Here is a 19,456-nt window from a genome sequence, read left to right as displayed (position 1 = left end):
GGATGACATGACCACAGCCCACAAATTCGGGCAGCTTGGTCCTCAGCGATCTTGCAGTGAAAGGGCAGTCGGAGACGTCTGAAGTCTCATTTTTCTTTCTCACTTCTTGTCACAGAAGCCACGTCCCGCCTTCCTACCCTCTAGGCAAAGAGGAGCTCTCTAATCATTCTTGAAGCCTTCCCTACCCTCTTCCTTTTCAGTTTTTCCACTTACAAACGTCTACAGAAAGTGGAAAGCATAACGAAGAACAAGATACAAAGAAGTTTCTTAAAACACCTCCGTTTATAGGATTTCAAGGCGTCCCCTTTAAGAAACCAGGCCCACCTCTTTCTCATTCATCTAATGGCTTTCCTTCCTGCCCATCACTCTACCTTTAAGAATATTTCCTGTTCCTTCAACCCAACTTGCACACCTCCGCCCCCTGGCCGTCCTCATTGGGCCGCCTGAGGCTCGTTCACTCTTCGGTTTTCCCTTCACCTCCTCCCGCCCTCTAGCCTAGCACAACGGCATTCCTTATCTTGATTGGCTATTACGGTAGTCTCCCCGGAGTCGGATTGGTGAGCTGAGTGGCAGGGGCGGGAGTGCGGCGCACCCAGGGTAGGCTGCTCGCGTGCAGAGCAGCGGCCGCTGAGGGGCGGGGAGGGGCGGGGGGAGGGGGGCTGGGAAAGTTGAGGCCGCGCTGCCACCGGGTCTCCTGCCTTGAGGGCTTCGGCTCGCTGCGGCTGCGGTGGCCGCCAGAAGAGGCGGCGGGGGCGGGGGGAGAGGAGGGCCTGGGCCCGCGCTCCCCCAGCCCCAGAGGAGCAGGGGGCGGCCGCAGAGGGAGAGATTCGCCCCGGCGGTCGGACATCCCTGCCGTACCCGCCTGGGATCATGACCCAGGCGGGGGTCGCCGCCGCTGCTGCCGCCGCGGCCGAGACTGCGCAGCCCGCGGGTGAGTGCGGGAGGGGGTCGCTGACAGCCGGAGCGGGGGGGCGGGGGCCGGGGCTGCGAGGGCGGCTCCGGGGGGCGGCTCCGGGCTCTGCTCCACCCACCCCCTCCCAGCTCCCAGAGGCTAGGGCTGCGAAAAGTATGCCTTTTTCGTGGGGACCCCTGCTTGCGAAGCCTGGTGGGGTGTTTGCATCCCTCTTCTCTCTGACCTCTGGGCGCCCCGCGCCCCCTGGTGCCAGGCCCGTGGGGGACTTGCGCTGCTCCCCGGCCTCCAGATGCGCGTGGGGCGAGAGAGGCTTCACGCTGCCCTGGGTGCATAAAGAGCTGGGCTCTAGGTTCACACCGGATGGCCCTTGCCCGCCTTGTGCACCTTTTCCTGTCTCTTTTATCCCCTCTTCTTTCCTTACTCTCTAAATTTCCTTAGGACCCTCTGGTCAGACTCACGTGATTTGCTTTTTAACTCTCACCCCTATGAGAGTTAGGCTTGCGTTTTCTTATTGGAAGCCATTCTTTTCTTTTCTGAATAGGAACGATGGAAGCTAATAGCCAACTCTTGGAATCTTTTTCCATATTTCCAAGAAATATTTCTGCACTCTCGTTCACGTGTAATATTTTGATTGTTGGGTTCTTCCATACTCACTGACCCCTTTTTACCTTCTCCACTTACCGTCGTCTGCGGTTACACTGTGGTAGGGTCCTTTGGATTTATTAACTTCATCTGGAAATAAGAAACTGCATAAGCCTGTGTGTGGACTCCCAGTTACAGGCTTCCAACTTATGTTCTCATACCGTTTTTACCATTAAGTAGATATAGTGATCTAACACCCTACAAAACAAGACTGTTGTGGCTAACTTAAGTTTGCATAAAAAGAAGACGGTTTCTTACCTGTAAACAAAGTACAGACTTCTTGAATAAACCCTTCAGTGAGTAACATGGAACCTAAAGTATATTCATACCTATGCTTTTTCTTAAAAAACAAGTAAGGAAAAGACAAACCTGGTTTTTGAGGGATCAACAGGCAGACATACTCTCCAGTCACTTTGATGACTTTTTCCTCCTACACGTGACACTTGTTCAATGCAATACAGAGTTGCTATACGAGATACATTCTTGTTTCCCTTTATTTGGGAAGTACTCTGAAAGTATTTGTTGTGAAATAAGCAAATTACTTTGTAATTATAGCACTTCTGAAACTAGAAACAAGTACGATGTAATGTCTCCAGGTGCTACAAGAATGAATACTTAATCTCATATTTTGCTTTAGTCTAAGCATTGTGATTTTGGTATGGGTAGGTATTACATTCTTACTCTACTTGAAAGAGAAATTTTATAAAATCCATACATGAATGCAGCCTTGAACATTCTTTAATATAGAGGTGCTTTATTGCTGGAATCGAAGGGCAGTTAGTTGTCTATGGGACATCATGGAAATAAAATTAAAAGTTGCAGGCTGTGCAATCAGTGAAATAGTCAAATAAGAGAAATTTATAGGTTTATTTTCCTCTTTTCAGAGCTTAACATTGTCAATAAGGGAAAATAAACACTAAAATTGAAAATGTTTAACTCGGGTTAGAAGATAAGCTTCACCGGATAATGAACTCAAAATTGTTGCTTACAAACAGGAACTGAATGAAATCAGGTTTGGATCTTAACCATATCTGTTAGGCCTTACCTTACCTTCCTTTCGTATAGCACACTGGTTCTCAATCCAGACTGTACATTAAAATCACCTTGTGTGCTTTTGCATTTTAATGCTCAGGCCACTCCCAACCCCAACCTGAGATTCTCTTACTTTGGATATGGGGTGAGTCTCACCCATGGGTATTTTTTTAAATATCACTAGGTGTTTCTATTCAGTAGTCAGGGTTAAGAACTACTGTTGATCCAGAATAGTGATTTTCAACCTTTTTCACTTCATGGCACACATAAACTAATTACTAAAATTCTACAGCATACCAAAAAAAAATGTATGTTTTGGCAATCTGGCAAAAAAATAGGTGTAATTTTGATTCATTCACACTGGACAACTATGGTTGTGTTGGCTGTTGTCATTTTTATATTTGACAGCCTAAGGGAAAAAAAAAAGAGGTCAGTGCTCCTGACTAAATAGTCAAGTATTGCACACTAAAAATTCTTGTGACATACCAGTTGAAAACTGCTAGTCTAGAACAATGTTCAGTCTGCTAGGCTTGTGGTCCAGTCTCTTCTAAATTAGGCCTTCACTTACCTGTCCATCTTTTTCCCCAGTGCTTCCCAACAGGAGTCTTTGGACCTCCCAGTGGTCCCACTGCAAGCAGTTTGAATCCCTGCTTTTGTTAACAATGTTGGTCTTTCTCAGCATAGCAAGGTCCCTCCCTCTCCTCACTCTCCCCATCAATACTTTTAAACTCTACTTTTAGTGATTGACTGGCTGTCTTTGAACTCTGATGCCATCTGTTGTTTAAAAGACTCCGTTTATGCTTCTACTATGTGGTGGTTTAAAATCTTTTGTATGTATGTTTCATTATTATCAAACTTAACAGCAAGGAGTATTTTATTTTGGGGTCCTTCTACAACGGTTTGCTTTGAGTTGATTGGTTTGCTTTGGAACCCTACTGACTCTGCTCACAACCACATTTTCAGGTTTGATTCCATCCCAGATGTTTCTGTCTTGGTATCTTCCTCACACCTTAACTTGCATTGAATTCATGTGTGGAAGTCAGTTTCTTCAATATCTTTTCCTGATTTCTTCAGTAGGTTGACTGTTTTCTGTGGATCCACAACAGCTTGTACTTATTTCTGTGTTAACACTAACCACATTTCCTGAAGTATGTGTTTATCCACCTTTTCCACCAGACTGCTACCCCCAGAGCATGCATGTTGAGCAACTCCAAGAGGTACAATTCACATCCTGTTCTTTAATACCATTGCAATATGGCAGAGCTAGAACCCCACCAACATAGGAACTGTGTTCTCTTCATCTTTGTATTCCTGGGCCCTAACAGCACTTGTCATTAGTAAGCACTTAAATGTTTGTTGTATGAGTAAACAACTGTTTTGGTATATATTGTGAAAAGATAACTGTATACATCTTTAAAATAGACTGATTTGGCATTAATTAATTTTGCTATTAAACAGTCTTATGTATTTTACTCCTATTATGGATGTGTTAAGGGTCAGTGGAATTTAAGTAATTATGGTTGTGACAGGCCCCTTAAACCCTTGTTGTAAAATGCATGGGGATATATACCTTGCAGTTTTGTCTTTGTTTGTTTTTAGATTTTATTTATTTATTTATTTTTAGAGAGGGAGAGCAACATTGATGTGTGAGAGATACATTGATCCGTTGCCTCTCAACTGGAGACTTGGCCTGCAATCCAGGCATGTACCCTGACTGGGAATCAAACTGGAGACCTTTCAGTTAGTAGGCTGGCAGTCAATCCACTGAGCCACACCAGCCAGGGCTATACCTTGAATTTTTTACTATAAGTTTTAGAGATTGACTCTTGTTATCTATAAAATATTTGTGGAATTCTTGCTCAGAGAAAAGCTGTTAACTGTCCAATTGGATAATTTTTCTTTTTCTCATTAAATTTTCCATATGGGTACACTTGCACCACTTTAGAAGGCCAGATCTTTTAATTAGATCAGTAGGGCATGATATGTTGCTCCTATTAACGTGCTAATACTGTGTTTTTAATTCAGTTCATCAAGTATTTATTGAGTGTGTGCCATGTGCCCAGCACTCTGACGTACTAAAGAGAATAAAGAACTAGTAAATGGTGTGGACTCAGCTCTTAAGTTTTCAGGCTTATTGAAAGAATTAGGAAATACCATATCAAATAATTAAGGAATGGAACACAGTATTTATTAGATGCTAATTTAAATATAAGTGCCCAAAATGCAGTGGTTAAAACCATAGAAAATTAAGAAAGAACAGATGTTCAGCCCTGCCTGGTGGGGCTCAGTGGGTTGAGTGCTGGCCTGCAAACCAGAGGGTCTCTGGTTCAACTCCCAGTCAGGGCACATGCCTGGGTTGTTGGCCAGGTCCCCAGTAGGGGGCATGGGAGAGGCAACCACACATTAATGTTTCTCTCCCTCTCTTTCTCCCTTCCTTCCCTTCTCAAAAATAAATAAAATCTTGAAAAAGAAAAAGAAAAGAACAGATATTCTTTTAGTAGACATTTAGTACTCCCATACTGAGTACTAATTGTTGAGAATATAAATATGAAAGTTGTGATTTCTACCATTTAGAAGCTTATAGTCTTGTGGGAAAATCCAGTAAGCATAGAGAGTGTATTTCATGTTAAGACATTGTAGAATATTATGTCAGGATATTTGGGAACAACCTCTAGGGATCAGAAAGTTTCAAAGAGGATAATTAGGAGTTCCCAGATGGAACATTGATAAGAGCATTCCAAAGAAGCAGATACAAAGACATGGAAATGAGAAAGGGAATTTCTTGATTAAGGAACTGCAAGTAGATTTTTTTAAAGATTTTATTTTATTTTTAGAGCGAGAGGAAGGGATAGAGAAAGAGAGGGAGAGTAACATCTGTGTGTGGTTGCCTCTCCCATGCCCCCTACTGGGGACTTGGCCCGCAACTCAGGCATGTGCCCTGACTGGGGATCCAACCAGTGACCCTTTGATTCATAGGCTGGCACTCAATCCATGGAGCCACACCAGCTAGGGCACAGGTAAATTGATATTACTAGAAAGTCTTATGTTACAGAGCATGAATTTGGGAGCCTGAGACATGTAGTTCGCAAACTTTTTATCCCTGAAAGTTCTGAGCTTTTGCAGATCTTGCCTGTGCCTACCAGTGGCAGCAGTCTACTGGTTACTTTCTTGCTAGTGTTAGTACAGAAAGGTGCCCAGGATCCTCACAATTCCCATCTATGCTCCTTGTAACTTCCCTTTTGTCTGTTGTGGTTTCATGGCGAGCCCCAAATGTCCTTACCTTCCAATGAATGAATCCACTATTGGATCCCCTGGCAAAAGCTTTCACCCCTTAGCTACTGTAATTTCTTAAACAGAAACTGCAGTAAAGGGACAGGGAGAAGAAGTTTGTAGTGTAATGGGAGGTACCACTTCTGTCTTTACTTGCAGGACCAATTTCTCTTTGGTCATAACCAACAGAAATTGCCTCTGGCTAACTTCAGCAGAAAAGGGGAATTTATTGATATAGATGCTAGGTAAACTTGCAGAAGCAAAGCAAGATAGAGTAATGAAGCCTTGGAAAGGCCAGGGTACAGTAGCTTTTTAGGATCACATGGGTCCATGAGGCTAACTCAGTCTCAGCCAGTTTTTCTTCCTGGGCAGAGACATATTGGTCAGCCCTTTGCCCACACGGAGGTGAGCCCATATTTTATGGATCCATCAGACCACAGGAATGAGGCAGAGAGGTTCTCCAAAGAAACAGTGAGGTGGTGTTGCCAGAAGGCCAAACACAAGATCTTTCCTACAAAGTTTATTGGATTTGGCACTGTGGACATCTTCTGGTAAGTTTGATATAAGCAGTTTTAGTAATAAAAGCCAGGTAACACCAAGGTAAAGAGTGAATGGAAAGTGAGAAAGAAAGAACAGTGAAGGAGCCTGATGGTTGGGAGGGAGAAAGAATGGGGACATTGAGAAGCTGTGGCAAGGTGAGAAAAAACAATACTTTTCCTTTTTAAAAAAAATTTTTATTGATTATGCTATCAGAGTTGTCCCATTTTTTTTCTCTCCCCTTTATTCCTCTCTGCCCTGTAGCCCCCTACCCTCCAGCATTCCTCTCCCTTAAGTTCACATCTATGGGTCGTACATACAAGTTATTTGGCTTCTCCATTTCCCATACTGTTCTGAACCTCCTCCTGTCTATTTTGTTCTGACCGTTTATGCTTCTTATTCCCTGTACCTTTTCCCTTATTTTACCCCCTCCACCTCTGGCTGACCTCCTACCAAGTGATCTCTATTTTTGTGATTCTGTTTCTGTTCTAGTTGTTTGCTTACTTCATTTTTGTTTTTGTTTTTAAGTCTAGTTGTTGATAGTTGTGAGTTTGTTACCATTTTAATGTTCATAGTTTTTAATCTTCTTTTTCTTAGATAAGACCCTTTAACATTTCACATAATAAGGGCTGGTGATGATGAACTCCTTTAACTTGACCTTACCTGGGAATCACTTTATCTGCCCTTCCATTCTAAATGATAGCTTTGCTGGATAGAGTAATCTTGGATGTAGGTCCTTGCCTTTCATGACTTGGAATACTTCTCTCCAGCCCCTTCTTGCCTATAAGGTTTCTTTTGAGGAATCAGCTCATAGACTTATGGAAACTCCTTTGCAGGTAACTGTCTTCTTTTCTCTTGCTGCTTTTAAGATTCTCTCCTCTTTAATCTTGGGTAATTTAATTATGATGTGTCTTGGTGTGTGCTTCCTTGGGTCCAACTTCTTGGGGATTCTCTGAGCTTCCTGGACTTCCTGGAAGTCTGTTTCCTTCACCAGATTGAGGAAGTTTTCCTTCATTATTTTTTCAAATAAGCTTTCAATTTCTTGCTTTCCCTTTTCTCCTTCTGGCACCACTATGAGTCAGATGTTGGAACATTTAAAGCTCTGAAGGGTTCCTAAGCCTCTCTTCATTTTTTGAATTCTTGTTTCTTCATTCTATTCCGGTTGAATGTTTATTTCTTATTTCTGTTCCAAATCATTAATTTAAGTCCCAATTTCCTTCCCATCCATCACTGTTGGTTCCCTGTACATTTTCCTTTATTTTACTTTATATAGCCTGACACTTCTTCCTTTATTTTGCATCTGTACTCAAAATTTCTGTAAGCATCCTGATTACCAGTGTTTTACCACTGTAAGCATCTGATAGGTTGGCTATCTCCTTGTCACTTAATTCTTTTTCTGGAGCTTTGATTTGTTCTTTCATTTGGGCCATGTTTCTTTGTCCTGGTGCACCTGTTAACATTGTATGGGGTGGAGCCTTGGGTATTTGTCAGGGTAGGGCAGCCCACTTCTCTTGGTTGTGGCACTGTATGTGGAGGAGGAGTCAGAGAGAGAACAATGCTGCTTGCTCGCCTCACACTCCACTTTCAGTTACTTCCCCTGCTACCCACAAGTGAATTATGCCTTTCTGGTGGTGATTCCTGGGTAGGCAGATTTGAGTACATTCTAGGACCCTGAGTCCCTCCAATGGACTCTCCTGTGAGACTGGGAGTTTCTCCCACCTCTGCAACACACACAGGTTTTTATAGCCAGAGGCTTTGATACTTTATTTCCCTGTGCTAGAACCCTGGGTTGCCCAGTCTGTCTCACTCCCCAGTTATTCTTCCCGGTTATCCTTACATAAATGTGGGGCCACCTTGTCCTCCTGCTGCCCTCCTGTCACTGCCTTGCTTGACCGCCCTTTCCACCCTGGCTGCCCACAGTCTGTCTCTGGCCCTCCTACCAGTCTGGATGAATGTTTCTTCTGTAATTCCTTGGTTGTTGGACTTCTATACAATTTGATTTTCTGGCAGTTCTGGTTCCCAGAGTTTTTTGTTTTCAAATTGGTTGTTTTCCTTCTTTTGATTGTGAGAGGAAGTGAAGCATATCTACCTCCACCTCCATCTTGGCTGGAAGTCCTCATTTTTCCTTTTTAATGGAAAAAATGGGGATATCTTGAATGAAAAAGCACTAAGAGGGAAGGAGAGATTAATAACATGTAAGAGAAAAATATATTTTGTAACAAGATCACTGAGAAGTGGGAGAGCTAGAGTCTAGAACAGAGGTAGAGGGTATTGTGTTGGCTAGAAATGTTAAAGAAGGTTTTATAGAGGAAGGCAGACTCACACTGGGCTTTAATGAGTTAATAGGATTTAGATAAGCAAAGTAAAAATGTCATTTCACTTTGAAAATGCAGGAGAAATACAGCAGAAAATGCTGTAGCTAATAAGGAGCAGTGGGAAGAACCTGTCTGAATTGGAGAGGAGGGAAGAGTAGATGACATGATTAGTTAGTTATATGACCCTGTTCATTTGTGTGTTGTACTAGGTGTGAGACTGGCCAGTGAAGAAGGTAGTGTTAGGTAGAGTCATGAAAGATAGGACCCAAGAGTTTGGACTTGATGCAGTGGTTGTTGGAAAACATTGCTGTAGATTTTGGACCAGGAGCAGTACATGTTGGAATATGTGTGAATTGGCTAGATTGCTGAGATGTTGGAATGTAAAACCATTGAAGAAGAGGGAAAAGACTTGGAGCAAGAGAGTAAGAGCCAGACGTATGTAAAACAGGGTCTAATCTAAGGTGGTAGTAATGAACAAGAGAAAAAGATTGCAAAAATAATTAAATGGATTTGGTGAAAAGATTTGAAGATTATTTTGGGGTTGAGAGCCAGGGAAAGTTTGATATAATTGATGAAATGGAGTAATTGTAAATAGGTCTCTCAAGAGTCAAGGCAGATTATCATGTTGCAAACAGATTTGTTAACTGGCTTTGAAATGAAATGTTCTGAAGATATCTTAGCCTACCCAAAGATTTGGAGGAAGATCAGTGTTGAAAGGTAGTTTTATTATAAAAACATAATGACTTTTACACAGAAACAATTTGAAACTTTGTAGAAAGAAAGTAAAAGAGCATTGAGCTTTGGAAGTCAAAGTGAAAGACAAGGATTCACATTAGAGAAAGATGATGTATAATTGGAAAAGAGGAAGACAACCTGGGAGAGAATTTCCAGAAAAGGGAGAGTTCAGCATCCTCAAATCTTGCAGAGAGGAGAAGGAAGACAAGAAAGGCCCTTTGATTTGGTGAAAAATAGTCCTTGACCTGTAAGAAAACAGTTTCGGTTGGCAGAACAATCAGAGGGCACACTGCCATGGGTTTAGAAGGGACTAGCCAATGAAAGAAAGGTGAGAAGTTTAACAGGAATAGTAGTAGAGAAACAGGATAAAAAGGCAGTAAGTTCTTGTTTAGTATGAAGAAATCTTTTTCATTTTGGAAGCAAAAAAAAAATGGTTAGGGAGGAAATAAAGTACTAACGAGGAAAGAATAAAGTACAGAGTCCCTCTCCACAGATGGTGGAGTTAGATTTAGGATGTTCTGAAAGTGTAGATGTATAGTTAGAAGTTTGATATGATAAATGTAGGATCCAGTTAAGGAAATCATACCATATACCCTCCAACTTCCCAGTGAATTAGGGGGGAAATGAAAAAACACAACTAACGTTTATTAAGCCCTTGCTATGTACCAGACACTTTGCTATATCCATTAAATATATTATCATGTAAACTTTTAGCAGTTCTCTGAGGGGTTGGTGATGATATCCCAGTTTTAAATGTGAGGATGCCCAGACTTTAAGTAATACTTATTTTAAAACCAAGTAGATAGTAAATGTCAGCTTTGAGATTTGATCCTATGCCTGATATCAAAGGCTGTTCGCATTTTACTGTACCACTGATTCATTAATGTGAAGAAAGGATATGTATGGACTTGAGAGGGAGAGAATCTGTTAGTGATTACATTGGCTGTGCCTCAGAATCACTTCAGGAGCTTTAAAAAAATTACTGACCCGACCCCAGTCATTCATTCCTTCATCAATGTCCTCATTGATTACCCACTATATTAGTCAGGGTTCTCCAGAAAAATAGAACCAATAGGAGAATGAATGAATATATATATATATATGTGTGTGTGTGTGTGTGTGTGTGTATCTCCTATCATGTAGGATATATATGTGATATCCTATCACATAGGATGCATATATATCTCACAAGATGGGCCTGGAGCATCTTACAGGGCCAAAAAGTAAGATAGTACTAAAACCAGGGGTGGGAGAGAGGTGCAGGACCATGTCAGAAAGACACAAGAGCCAACCTGAAAGAGCACCCTGTGACCAAAGTTCAGACAACTTGAACAATAAATTATTAACAATAGAATTAAATTTTGGCCCAAAGAATAAAATAAATATCCTTGAGTCTATACAGATATAAAATAAGATTAAATAAATAAATGGGGGAGAAGAATTCTTTAAGGATTCTAAAAAATATATTTAGATACTCTCCTTTCCAAGAGATGGAGATTACTTTTTATTCTGGAGTGTAGGCTAGACTTAGTACTCATTTCCAAAGAAAAAAGTACGAAAAGGGGAAAAATAGTAACGTAGCAGTCATTTATTACTTGAGTAGAGTTAACAGCAAATTTAAGGAAGAAAATTGGTGGAGAAGACTACTTCTTTTACAACTTAAATCCTTCAGTGTGATCTGAGTAGTTTAATATAAGGATGTTTTATTCATATAATGAGAAAAACTGAGTTAAGTAACAAAGAATAAGAAAATAGGGAAATAATGATACATCTTTATTAGTGTTGGAAAGCTGGGAAGGGTGTCATCAAAAGATCAAAAAGCATTGAGGAATTTATGAAAAATGCAAAGCATATGGGGTCAGATTGATGACAGAACCTTACAGTGTGAAATCTGCAACCCAATACAGGCTTAAAGGGGAAATGCTAAAAAAGTGAGTTTTCCTAACAGAATTCTGGAACAACTGCAAAGCTCAGAGATTTTGCAATAAAGTAGGAGGAGGTTGAGGTTGGTTGTCTCAGTCTATTTGGGCTGCTATAACAAAATACCACAGACTGGGTGGCTTATAGACAGCTGACATTTATTTTTCACAGTCTAGAGGCTATCAGTCCAAATCAGGTTGCTAGCATGGTTGGATGCTGGCGAAGGCCTTCTGTGTTTGTAGACTGCTTGACTTCTTGTTATGTCCTCATGTAGTGGAAGGAGCAAGTTGCTCTCTGAGCCCTCTTTTCTAGTGGCATTAATCTCATTCAGACCATAGCAATGGTCAAAAGGTAATTAATTACCAGACTTCAGAACAACTGTTCCAGGACCATTTACAATGGCTAATTACAGTGCTCAATCACAGGGTAAGCTGCTAGAACCTGTTTATATAAGTTAAGGGTATCTCTGTCATAGGCTGTTGGGCCAGAGAGAGAATCAGGGTTATACCTTAGAAAACTTCTAGTTGCTGCTTTGAATGTAGACCTCGTTCCATCAGAAAGTACATAGCTACAACACACCTCCATTCATGTGTGATTCCCTTCATAGCTAGAACTCATAATCAGCATACACATTCATGGCAGAGAGAAGAGTGATTTTGACATATAGTATTAAAGGAGTGGTTCTTGGTTCTTGGTGGTGGATGCATATTAAAATCACCCAGGGAACTTTCTTTTCCTTTTTTTTTTTAAATTTTGAAAAAGGTGATTTCTGTAGTGCATTCGGAGTTGAGAACCACTGCTGGGGAAACCAACTTTAGCCACCAGTTTGGTTAACCAAGTTGCTAAATATTTGAGGGGGGAAAAAACAGGATGAAAGAGGGACACTAATCTAAAGAGAGGAGTCAATCTTTGAGAATATAAATTGAATATAGCAGATAAAAGATAATATTTGTTGTTCAAAAATATCCTCAAGGATTTGAGAGAATATAATTTCCATAAAATAGCAATCAGGTGTTATGAAAAAAAAAACAAGAAAAGAAAGTTTTAGCAATTAAAAACATTTTCTGGAAGAAAAATAATAAGCTGAATAACAGCATGTTGTAATAGATGACCAAATTAATGGACTAGAATATCAGACCAAGGAGTTCTTCCAAAATATGGTACAAAAGGACAAAAAGGGAAATCCTGAGCTGTTGAACATACACAGATCTAGCAGGATAGCTGAAGCTCTAGAACTAAAATTCTACGCAGTTTCAATAAGTCTTTGGCAGAAGTGGGTAGTGGATGGTTGGAAGGTAAGAAATAGAGTATGTTAAACATATATAGTGGTAGAAGAGATCATAGATATTGTTTTTAGTAGGAAGAACATATGTTTAAATTTTAAAATTAGTATATTTTAGGTTATCAATAGGCAGTTCCTTTTCTGTCAGCTCTGTCCTCTCAACTTTGCTTTTCTTTGTGTGTCAACTTCATCTTCAGACTATCTTCCCTGATTTTGAAAGATGTCTGCAAGTTCAGTATTTGAAATTACATACTTTCTCTTTTTAAAATTGGGAAGAGAAAGAGCATGGCTACCCACACCATCAGAAGAGATGTACTGAATTTTGCTATAATTGCACCAACCTAAGGACAATCACCGTGGCAAGAAAAAAGAATGGAAGGAAAGGAGGGAGGAAAGGAAGGAGGGAAGACTTGCCAAGGACTGCCACCAAAGCTCAGGTTTGGGTTGAGGAGGGGTATATACCTAAGTGGAAATTGGGGAATTCCATGAAGTGGAAAGGAGAAAATATCTAACAAATGTCTACTACAGTATGTGTCTTAAAATTCACTATATTCATGAAAAAGTTTGGGCAACTGTAACTGAACAACAATAAAATTTTTTAAAAAAGGAATAGATATAAGAGGAAAAAGATATTGAGGAAAAGAAAGAGAAACAAAAATTTAGCCAAGAAAAAGTAAAAACTTATTTAAGGAGGAAGGAGATAGAGAAGAGAATATGAGCAAATGTAACAATAGTTACAATAAATGTGATGGAATAAGTTCTCATTTTCTTTAAAGGCTCTTAAACTGTACAGAAACAAATATCCAAATTGTGTTATTACAGACAAATATAAAACAAAATAATGCCGAAGAGTTAAAATGAAAATCATGTATCTGCACAGTCCAGGTAAATGTTGATTGGAAGAAATGCATAGTAATTTGTTCTTAGGCAGAGTTTAATTCTAGAAAATAAACATTTAATTTTAAAAATATTTATTAAAACTTTATACTTAATGAGCTAATAATGTACACTCTTCTCAAATATTCATATGACACTTAAAATATGTCATATAAAAGAGCTACAACAAAAATCTCAAGTTAACTACTTGGAAAGTTTTTTACTTCAACTCTGGTTGAAGAGAATATAAAAGTTGAAATTATAAAGGCAAAAAATGTCAAGACAATAAAAACAAACAAAAGAAAAAGGAAAAACAAGCTGAAATCATACAAAAAAAGATAAATGATTCATAATGTGGAAACCTCAGTTATCATCAAGGAGTTGCAAGTTAAGCAATAAGAAGATACCTTTTATTGCCACTTGGACTGATAAAATTTGAAAAGTATTTATTGTAGCCCCTCCCTCACCAACATTGTTTTTAATAGCCAAATAATAATAATAAAAGAAAAAAAGGAGAAAAGAAACAAAAAGGAATATTCATCAATAAGAAATAGCTGAATAAAAAATGGCTCATTCATGCTATGTTATGCTATACCAGTATTAAAAATAATAAGTTGATATGTTACCTGGAAAAATAATTTTAATATATTTCTAAGTAAAAAGAAAGCATGTTTTGGTGATGTACAAGGGGGCCCCCCAAAAGCCCCAGAATTTATTTATATAAAATTGTGTATTTATTCTTACATGTTTAAACTTCAGTCACCTTCCAAGTGCTCTCCATTTGATGGAATATACCTATTGTGGCATTTTCTCCACTGCTCAAAACCATTTTTGAATTCAGTGATTTTGATGCCTTTTAGCACTTCTGCTGTTTTTTGTTTCACCTCTTGCACAAAATGGGGAAGCAAAAAAGGTTGCTTGGGGTAAGATTGGGTGAATAGGGAAGGTGGGGCACAGATGGGGGAGTCATGCCAGGTTTTTTTTTTGGTCAAACACTACTGAACACTCAGCGAAATGTGGGCAGATGGGCTGATAAATCACTGACCATGATGGGCAAATGCGTTGGAAGAGTCTTCAGAAAAATATTCACTGAAGCCAAACGCAGCCTCTCACAACACCACCATCTGGTGCACTGATACAAATGGGTTCCTAGAACACTCACCTAGGCAGGGAAGCCTATACTATAAGGAGCCTGCCCTCCAGAAGATAATTCTGGGGTTTTCTGGGTCTTCCAAGAAATAACTTTATAGAAAGATCAAGAAAATTAATGTCAAATTTATTTCCAGCTAGGAGAAGGTAGAATTGAGTACCTAATAATAGGGACTTTAATTTTCCTCCTGAAACAAAAGAAATATGGTTAGGCATAATATTAATTTTTTGTTTTTAATATAATGTTTTAACAATAATTTAAAATTCAGCGGAGACTATGTAGCACTTAGAAATTAATGATTTGAAAATATTACATATGAAAACCTTTGGGCTGTGGATAAAGTTGTACCTAGAGGAAATATAGTCTTAAAGATATTTATTAGAAAGACTCAAAAAAAATAATGCATATTTTGGAATAAAGTTAAAATTATATATGAAAATATACCCTGTTCCCCATTTCCTTTCTTCAAAGGCAATCCTTTCAGATATATTCTGTGTTTTTGCATTTATACATAGTATATGTAAATGATCATCATCATATATAACGGGGGGGCAAAAAACTAAATACATATTATATACAAGTTTGAAACTCTTTAAATTCATATATGTATTGTGTGTGTGTGTGTGTGTGTGTGTGTGTGTGTGTGTGTATTTTAGGGCTGCCATAACAAAATGCCACAGACTGTGGCTTAAACAAAAAATTATTTTCTTACAGTTCTGGTTGCTAGAAGTCCAAGATCAAGAGGTCAGCAGGTTTGATTTCTTTTGAGGCCTCTCTCCACTTATAAATGGTGCCTTCTTACTGTGCCCCCCAGTGGTTGTTCCTATGTCTGTGTAGTCTGTGTTCTAGTCTCCTTTCCTTTTTAAAAAAATTTAGAACATTTTAATTTATTTTTTATTTTTATTTTTTTAAAATATATTTTATTGATTATGCTATTACAGTGTTTCATTTTCCTCTCTTTATTCCCCTCCGCCCTGCATAACCCCTCCCACCTGCATTCCCCACTTTTAGTTCATGTCCATGGGTCATAATATAAGCTTGTTGACTTCTACATTTCCTATACTATTCTAACCTCCCCCTGTTTTCTACCTACCATTTATGCTACTTATTGCCTTTACCTTCTCCATTACCCCCCTCCCCTTCCCTGCTGATAACCCTCCATGTGATCTCCATTTCTGGATTCTGTTCCTGTGCTAGTTGTTTGCTTACTTCATTTTTGTTTTTGTTTTTTTTTTTAAGTTCAGTTGTTGATAGTTGTGCGTTCTTTGTCCTTTTACTGTTCATATTTTTTATCTTCTTTTTCTTAGATAAGTCCTTTTAACATTTCATATAATAAGGGCTGGTGATGATGAACTCCTTTAACTTGACCTTACCTGGGAATCACTTTATCTGCCCTTCCATCCTAAATGATAGCTTTGCTGGATAGAGTAATCTTGGACGTAGGTCCTTGTCTTTCATGACTTCCAATACTTCTTTCCAGCCCCTTCTTGCCAGTAAAGTTTCTTTTGAGAAATCACCTGATAGTTATATGGGAACTCCTTTGTAGATAACTCTCTGCTTTTCTCTTGCTGCTTTTAAGAGTCTCTCCTTCTCTTTAATCTTGGCTAATGTAATTATGATGTGCCTTGGTGTGTGCTTCCTTGGGTCCAATTTCTTTGGGACTCTCTGAGCTTCCTGGATTTCTGGAAGTCTATTTCCTTTGCCAGATTGAGGAAGTTCTCCATTATTTTTTCAGATAAGTTTTCAATTCCTTCCTCTTCCTCTTCTTCTTCCAGCACCTCTGTGATTTGGATGTTGAAACATTTAAAGTTGCCCCAGAAGTTCCTAAGCCTCTCATTTTTTTGAATTCTTGCTTCTTCATTCTGTTCTGATTGAACGTTTATTTCTTCTTTCTGCTTCAAATCATTGGCTTCAGTCTCAGTTTCCTTCCCATTACTGTTGGTTCCCTGTACATTTTCCTTTGTTTCATTTTTCACAGCCTTTACTTCTTCCTCTATTTTGCAGTCATACTCGACCATGTCTCTGAGCATCCTGATTACCAGCGTTCTGAACTGTGCATCTGATAGGTTGGCTATCTGCTGCTTAGTTGCATTTTTTCTGGAGCTTTGATCTGTTCTTTCATTTGGCCCATCTTTTTGTGTGTCGGTATGCCTGTTACCTAGTAAAGGACAGGGCAACCCATGTCACTGTGTTGTGGCACTGTTTGTGGGGGATGGGTCCAAGAGGGAACAATGCCACTTGGTCAGCTCAGCTGGCTTTCAGTCACTTCTGCTGCTACCCACAAGCATTTTGGGCCCTTCTGGTGCTGATTCCAGAGTGGGTGGGTTTGTGTGCATTCTAAGACCCTGTGGGTCTCTCCAACAAGCTCTCCTGTGAGGCTGGGAGTTTCTCCCACTGCCACCTCAACCCCCACAGGTGTTTTTAGTCAGAGGTTTGAGGCTTTTTTTCTTCACACTGGAACCCTGGGTTACACAGTCTGTCTAGCTCCCCAGTTGTTCCTCCCTGTTTATCTGCATGCAAATGTGGGACCACCCAGTCTGCCAGCTGCTGCCTTGCCACAAGTCCTCTCTGCCCCTCCTACTGGTCTGGATGAATGTTTTTTCTTTAACTCCTTGGTTGTCAGACTTCCATATAGTTGGATTTTCTGGCAGTTCTGGTTGTTTTTTGTTTTAAATTTGTTGTTGTCCTTTTGGTTGTGCAAGGAGCCACTGTGTATTTACCTACGCCTCCATCTTGGCTGGAAGTCTGTTTTTACTTTTTATTGTTGATACTATTACAGATGTCCTCCATATCCCCACCCTTCACCCACCTCCACCTAGCAACCCCCCCCACCCCTTATCCCTCCATGGTCCTTTACCATACTGTTGTCTGTGTCCATGGGCTATGCATGTATATTCTTTGGTTAATCTCTTCACCCTCTTTTATCCAGTCTCCCATACCCCCATCCCCTCTAATCTCCTTCTTTATGAGTCATTGGATTAGAGCCTACTCTCAGGACCAAACTGTAAAAACAGCCTTATTTTCAAATATAGTAACACTTCAAAGTAGTGGGAGTTAGGACTTCAACAGGAATTTGGGAGAGACACAGTACAATGCATAATATACATTTATCTCTCTGTCCATTGATCTATAGTACATATAACTATATTGTATAAGTAGAGCTATTAAATGGAAACATCTGAAATTGCAATTTCCAGAGGCAGAATAGATCAAATATGGGCAATTCCAAATGGTTCAATATAGTACTGTGACATATTTCATCAATCTCCTTGTGATGAGCTTATCCTTGTCTTTGCTACTTAAATATCCTTGAATAAATGTCTTCTGCATATGCATGAATATACTTGTAGGGTAAATATCTAGGAGTGGTTGCCTTAAAAGAGGTAAATGTTTTTATGGACCAAATGTGGGTCCAAAATGTGTAAGGAGGGAGCTGATCTGGGCATTCTGCCCAGGCCTTCCTGATGGGCAGGGAAGGGCACTTCAGCAAAAAGAGAATGTAGCTGTGAGGACAGAGGTAGAAGTTGGAAGGTGGGGAGAGAGTATAAGAGACTGGGTGGGGAGAGGCATTACCCACATAGAAGGAAATGTATTGAGATATTCCCAATGGATTATTTTGTGACTAGAAATGACTAGAGGATTTTTATTATATAATTGCAACCACTAAAATCTTGGGATCTGTGCTAAATTTATCGAAGGAACAGGATCACCCGACAGACAAGGTTTGAACTGGCAGTGGGAGTTATTTTATCCTATTTGCATTTTGTGTGTCCTGCTCCTTCAGTGTAACAGTTGCTAATAAGGACATAAGTAAGTACTTGGACATACATAGGGAAAATGTCTGGAAGTGATATCACAAGACTGTTAAAAGCAGAGGGGCATTGGTACTTTATATACATCTGTGCTGTTAAAACTTTTTACAGAGAGCAAGGATTATTTTTGCAATTGAACTTTTATTTATTTTTAAAAGCAATTGTTTATTTTAAATTACATATATTTAAAACAAATGTCAACATATATACTTAGAGCATTGTACCTGGAAATTTAAAATTATTATTTAACCAGAACTTTAAAAATATAAATGATAACACAAATAGAATTCTAATGTTTCAATAACTGACAACATTATGCAAAGTTTGAGAATTTTGAAAAACACTTCAAACAAAAATAATGTCTTTTAAAACTGTGTTTAAATATGGAAGCTGACTGTAAAATGTTTTGATGTTAATTATATTTATTAGGGTGGCATAAGTTTCAAATACAATTCTGTGATACATCATTTGTATGTTGCAGTATGTATCTACCACCCAAAATCAGATCTTCTTTTGACACCATATATTTGACTTGCTTTACTCTTGCAGGGATGTCCAACCTTTTGGCATCTCTAGGCCACAATGGAAAAAGAAGAGTTATCTTGGGCCACACATTAAATACACAAACACTAGTAAAAACTAATGAACAAAAAAAGGTTTTAAGTAAATTTATGATTTTGTGTTGGGCCACATTCATAGCCCTGCATGAATGTGCATGTGGCCCGGGGGCTGTGGGTTGGACCCCCCTGAGTTTGAAGCATGGAGTTCTCTTTGAGTTTAGTTACAATATAATTTCTGACCCAGAAGTATTTATAGTTTACATGGGCAAGCACAAGTAAAAGGTCTAACAAATGCCAAACTCTTCACAGTGGTTAGTCCTGAAGAGTGTGGTTGAAGAGCTAAGTAACTTTTTCCATTTAAATTTAAACATTTCTGTACTCTTCAAAAACTATTCTAAATAATACTGTACTA

At 39.3% G+C, this 19,456-nt stretch overlaps 1 protein-coding gene across 4 annotated transcripts in view; it reads left to right on the top strand.

The window, feature by feature from the left end:
- Positions 1–666: 666 nt before the first annotated feature.
- Positions 667–19,456, top strand: part of USF3 (upstream transcription factor family member 3) — a 59,332-nt gene continuing 40,542 nt past the window's right edge. For all 4 annotated transcript variants that reach the window (XM_045850802.1, XM_045850800.1, XM_045850799.1 and 1 more), the window contains exon 1: positions 667–931. The gene's annotated coding sequence lies outside the window, so the exon portion shown is untranslated. The remainder of the gene's footprint in view (positions 932–19,456) is intronic.

This window comes from Phyllostomus hastatus, unplaced genomic scaffold (genome assembly GCF_019186645.2).
Source record: "Phyllostomus hastatus isolate PE091 unplaced genomic scaffold, TTU_PhHast_1.1 phas_contig_86, whole genome shotgun sequence".
Classification (NCBI taxonomy): domain Eukaryota; kingdom Metazoa; phylum Chordata; class Mammalia; order Chiroptera; family Phyllostomidae; genus Phyllostomus; species Phyllostomus hastatus.
Note: the sequence above shows the minus strand (reverse complement) of the source record. Positions and strands in the feature narration are given on the sequence as shown.